General features: G+C 36.1%; 1 pseudogene; it reads left to right on the top strand.

The window, feature by feature from the left end:
• The first annotated feature begins 3500 nt into the window (after positions 1–3500).
• On the top strand, positions 3501–5299 carry LOC115513388 (annotated as a pseudogene).
• Positions 5300–6313: the final 1014 nt, after the last annotated feature.

Genomic DNA, 6313 nt, shown 5'->3' on the forward strand with positions numbered 1-6313 from the left:
GTAAAGATCTTTCACCTCCTTAGTTAAATTCATTCCTAAGTATTTTACCATTTTTGATGCTATTATAAGGGATTTATTTATCTTTTTCAGAAATTTCACTGTTACTGTATAAAAATGCCACTGATTTTTCTATGTTAATTTTGTTTCTTGCAACTTTACTGAATTCATTGATTAGATCTAAGAGTTTTTTTGGTTGAATCTTTAGGATTTTCTATATATAAAATCATGGGATTTGCAAAAAAGGCCAATTTTACTTCTTTTTCCTGACTGATTGCTTTAGCTGGCACTTCTAGTACTATGTTGAAAAGGTGCTGGAAGCCGAGCTACCCAGTCTGAGTGGCAGGGCCCAGGCTGTGGACGGATTGGTGACTGCAGGGCAGCCCAGTGACAGTGAAGCTTCTGGGACTCCCGCTTTTAGGTAATTTGGCCTTTAAAGTACCTGGGGTATTGTCTGTTGGGGAATTGCCCTCGGCAGGCCCCCTGGGAAAAGAACCGTTAGGGAAGAAAATAAGCTTCCGCAAGAAATTGTGCGGCCTTACGTTTATCCCTTGCCATTCCCTATTGAGACTCCTCTACTTACAGGAAGGATAGCCTCATGCATTTGCCAGCAAAGGCAGCCAACGAAGGAGAGACATATGGATCCGAAAGCCCCACTCCGGTAACTAAGGAGTGTATCTATGGACACAGGTCACTCTGACCCCTAGGCCCACCTGGCGCCCAGGAGGCATTCCAGATGATGATTGAACCTAGTTGGTTAAAGTACAGAATGGTTCATTGGTTCCTAGGTGCATTGTCTCTCTGAGAATGTATTAGGCGTGGGTTTCTAAGGCCCTCTTGGGCCCCTCCTGGCACCTCAGACCCAGGCAAACACTTTTGTTCTTCAAAACCACGAATGGTTCAGGGAAGCAACTAAGAGGTCATGTCCCTGTTAACTGTTCCACTTGAGGTGTTGAAAGATAAATGGCCTTTCGTGAAAACAGCAAAGAAAATACTTTATAAATTATAAACATAGATACATAATAAAAACAATAAAATAAGTTAATCAATAAGCAAAGGGCAGGAGGGAACATTATGACAAAACAATCATGTTATTCCTTATTGGGTGGTTATACAAAGGAACAATTTTAGAATTGGGAAAAGTTAGAAAAACATAGATGACGTATGTTACAAGAAAATCACTAGCATATATAATGCCACGTTTACTGCAGTAAATCGGCCAGTTCAACACACTGCTGTTGTCTGTGTCCATTTTTATTTTTTGTTTTATTTTATTTTCACTTTTTCACCGATGCCATTCATCCTTCAGGAACCCCTGGTTGCTGGAGCTGGTCTCTGGCAAAAAGGAGTGATGAGAGTGAGCATCCCTGTCTTATCCCCGATCTTAGAAAAAAGCTTTAAACTCTCACCATTCAATATGATGTTAGTCATGGACTTGTCATATATGGCCTTTATTATGTTGAGATATGTTTCTTCTATGCCTAATATGTTAAGAATTTTTATCATGAATAGATGTTGAATTATGTCAAATGCTTTTTCTGCATCTATTGAGATGATCACATGATTCTTTTCTTTCATTCTATTAATATGATGTATCACATTAGTTGATCTACATATGTTAAACTATCCTTGCTTCCCAGGCATAAATCCCACTTGATCATGCTATATATGATCCTTTTAAGGTGCTGTGGCATTTTTTATTTTATTGAAAATTCTGGCATCTATATTAATTAGGGATGTTGGCCTATAATTTTCTTTTCTAGTAGTGTTTTTTTTCTGGTTTTGGTATCAGGATAATACTGGCCTTTTTGTAAAATGAGTTTCAGAGTGCTTCAGTGTTTTAGAAAAGTGATGTTAATTTTTCTTTAAATGTTTGGTAAAATTCACCAATGAAACCATCTGGTTCTGAGCTTTTTCTTCATTGGGACTTTTTTTTTTTTTTTTTAATTGAATCTCCTTAGTGGTAATTGGTCTATTCAGATTTTTTATTTCTTCCTGAGTCAGGTCAGTCTTGCCGTATATTTCTAAGAATTCTCCCATTTCTTCTAGGTTGTAACATCAGATTCTTCTATCAGTTGTAATGTCTCTTTTTCCATTTATAATTGTATTGATTTGATCCTCTCTTTTTTCCTTCTGGCTAAGGTTTTGTTAATTTTGTCTATCAACTCAAAAAACCAACACAGTTTGGTTAATCTTTTCTATTGTTTTCCTGTTCTCTATTTCTGCTCTAATTTTTATTATTTCCTTTCTTCTGCTGACTTTAGACGCAGTTTGTTCTTCTTTTTCTACTTCTTAAAGGTATGGAGTTAGGTTGTTTATTTGGAATCTTTCTTGCTTCTTAATACAGGCATTTCCTACTATAAACTTCCCTCTTAGAACTGCTTTTGCTGCACCCCACAAGTTCTGGTATGTTATGTTGTGTTTCTTTTTTTGTCTCAAGAAACTTTTAATTTCACCTTTAATTTCTTCTTTGATCCATTGGTTATTTCCATGTGTTCATAAAATTTCCAGTTTTCCTCTTGTTACTGATTTCTAGTTCCATGCCATTGTGCTCAGAGAAAACATTTGATATGAATTCAATCTTCTTGAATTTGCTGAAACTTGTCACCCAACATGTGGCCTTTCCTAGAAAATGTTCCATTTGCACTTGAGAAAAATAGTGTATTTTGTTGTTGTTGGACAGAATGTTCTATATATGTCAGTAAGGTCATTTTGGTCTATAGCATTCTCAAATCCATCATTTCTTTATTGATTCTCTGTCTGGATGATCTACCGATTGTTGAGAGTGGAGTATTAAAGCTCCCAACTATTACTGTATTACTTTTTACTTCTCCTTTCAGATATGCTAGGTTTTGCTCTATATATTTAGGTGCTTTCATGTTGGGTGCACAAATTGTCATACTTTCTTGATGTGTTGACCCCTTTATCATTATACAATGACCTTCTTTGTCTCTTTTTACCACTTTCAGTTTAAACTCTATTTTGTCTGAGATGAATACAGCTACCCTCCTTGTTTTGGTGACCATTTCCTTGAAATGTCTTTTTCCATCTCTTCACTCTCAGTCACTGTGTGTCTTTAAGGCTAAAGGGAGCTCCTTGTGGGCAGCATATTTGGATCTTGTTTTTTTCTTATCCATTCAGCCTTTATATGTCTTTTAATTGGAGAGTTTAATCTGGGACACTTAAAGTAATTATTGATAGGTAAGGACTTACTATTGTAATTTTGTTAATTCTTTTCTAGTTGTTTTGTAGATCCACTGTTCCTTGTTTCTTATCCTATTGTCTTTTTGTGTTTTAATGTCTTTTGATATCAGTTTGACTTCTTTATCGTGTTCCTTTGTGTAATTACTACAGAACTTCCCCTTGTGGTTACCATAAAGCTTACATATCTTAAACTTATAACACCCTATTTTAAAACTGATAGAAACCTGGAAACAACTTTGAGTACCCCTGCTACAACCTTCCTCCTGCTGCACCAGGGGAGTGGTTAAAGTAAACAAACAATGGCCAAGAATTACAAACCTTCAGCAGCTTGCCCTGTTTCACAAGGTGGAACGGGGTTGACTGGAAGACCTCCTTCTGGAATATGACCCCCCATCAGGTAATATTCGAGTGGCAACTGGAATGTCACCTGGAACAGCAAGACCAGGCTCTGGTGGTGGTCCCATAGGGACAGGAGGAATTCTGTCTTCTCAAATCAAAGTTGATGATTGTCCTATAACACAACAAGGTTTGAGTGGAATGAAAACTGGAATGAAAGGTTCCCAGAGGCAAATTTTAGACAAATCTTATTATCTTGGATTTCTTCAAAGTAAAATAAATGAACTTACAATAGAAGTTAATAAACTTCAGAAAGAAATAGAAATGTACAATCAAGAGAATTCAGTGTATTTGTCATATGAGAAGAGAGCTGAGACTTTAGCTGTTGAAATCAAAGAGTTCAAAGACAACTAGCAAACTACAATAAGCTGATAGATAAACTTAGTACCAGTGCTGAAATGGAAGAAGTAATGAATGATTACAACATGCTTAAAGCTCAAAATGAGCTATCCACACAACATATGGATATCATATTTACTGAAAGACAAGCGAAGGAAAAACAAACTAGAAGAGTAGAAGAAGTTGAATAGGAAAAGCAAGCAGCAGATGACATTATCAGAAACACATCTCCTGAAAAACAAGTCAGGTACATAGAAATGAAAACCACAAATGAGAAACTGTTGCAGGAATTAGATACACTTCAGCAACAGCTAGATTCACTGAACATAAAAAAAAAGGGAGCTTGGAAGCTGAAATAGCACACTCCCAGGTTAAATAGGAGGCTGTACTGCTGCACCAAAAACTTTATGAGTTGGAGTCCCATCAAGACCAAATGACTGCTGAAGACAAAAGCATGGGATCTCCAATGAAAGAAAGAGAGAGATTACTCAAGCAAGTTAAAGAAGATAATCAGGAAATAGGCAGCAAGGAGCAACAGCTAATAGACATAAAAGAAAAAATAAAGCAATTTAATGAAGAAATTAGACAACTAGACATGGATTTAGAAGAACACCATGGTGAAATGAGTCAGAAGCATAAGGAACTAAAACAGGGAGAGGAAAATACGGACACTTTTATTGAGACTTTTGAGGAAACTAAGAATCAAGAACTGGAACAGAAGGCACAGATAGAAGCCAACATTGTTACACTTTTGGAGCACAGTAGTAGAAATATAAATTGTATAAAACAGATATCCTCTATCACCAACCAAGAGCTGAAGATGATGTAGGATGATCTCAACTTTAAATCTACTGAAATGCAGAAATCACAAAGTACAATTAGAAATTTGACCTCAGATAGCCAATGTCTACAGTTGGATCTACAGAAAATGGAGCTTCTGCAAAGTAAGATGACTGAGGAACAGTATTCTCTGAAAAGCAAAATTAAGCAAATGACAGCTGATTTGAAAACATATAATGATTTTCCAGCTTTAAAATCATCAGGTGAAGAAAAGAAAAAGAAATTACATCACGAGAGAACAGTATTAACAACCCGTAGAAATGCCTTTAAGAAAATAACAGAAGCTAAATGTAAACTATGAGATGCTAAAGACACAATTGCAAGAAAATGAGACACATTCTAAGCTTACAAATTTAGACAGGAAGTGGCAACACCATGAGCAAAATAATTTTGGATGAAAAAATTCATAGCAACCAAGAGTCAAAAGAGTGATTACCAGTCAATTATGAAAAATGTGACCAAGCAGATTGCAGAGTACAATAAAAACTTCGTGGATACTCTACATAGCATGAGCAGAAACTGAGTCTGAACCAACTGCAAGTCTCTGTAGCAGTGTCCTCCACTGCTAAACTTTGGACAAGCTGACTGAAAAAAAAAAAAAGAATAGCTTACCCTTGAAGAGTTTTACCTAAAATATTTGAGTGCTATAATTTTTGTGACCTCTTTGAAGAGTGATATTTTAAATAATAGTTCAATAAAAAGTTTGCATACAAAATAAATAATAAATAAAACTGATAGCAACTTAACTTCAATAGCATTCATAAACCCTACACTTTAATTTCTCCTTCTCTCACACCTTACATTATTGCTGTTACAACTTATATGCTTTTTATACTATGTAATTAATAACAGACGATTATATAGTTTTCTTTTATTTTTTTTTTAACGTTTATTTATTTTTGAGACAGAGAGAGACAGAGCATGAACGGGGGAGGGTCAGAGAGAGAGGGAGACACAGAATCTGAAACAGGCTCCAGGCTCTGAGCGGTCAGCACACAGCCCGATGCAGGGCTCGAACTCACGGACCGTGAGATCATGACCTAAGCCGAAGTCGGACGCTTAACTGACTGAGCCACCCAGGCACCCCAATAACAGACTATTGTATAGTTTTTAATACATTCATTTTTTTTATCTTTAAAGTTAGCATTGTAAATGAATTACGCACCACTATTACCATATTTCAGAATCTAATTATGACTATATATTTACCATTACCAGTGAGACTTACACTATCTTTTTATGTTTTTATGATGTTAACTAGTATTCTTTTACTTCCACTCAAAGAACTCCCTTTAGCATCTCTTGTAAGGCAGGCCTGGTGGTAATGAACTCCCCCAGCTTTTGTTTGTGCAGGACACAAATGACAAGCTCATTGCTAACATCATACTCAATGGTAAGAGTTTGTGTCTTACACAAACAAAAGCTGTCCTTTGTTTCTGAAGGACAACTTCTCTGGGTATAGAATTCTTGACTGACAGTTATTTTCTTTCAATATTTTGAATATGTCATCTCATTTTCCCCTGGCCTGAAAGGTTTC

Source organism: Lynx canadensis, chromosome B2 (genome assembly GCF_007474595.2).
Source record: "Lynx canadensis isolate LIC74 chromosome B2, mLynCan4.pri.v2, whole genome shotgun sequence".
In the NCBI taxonomy this organism is placed as follows: domain Eukaryota; kingdom Metazoa; phylum Chordata; class Mammalia; order Carnivora; family Felidae; genus Lynx; species Lynx canadensis.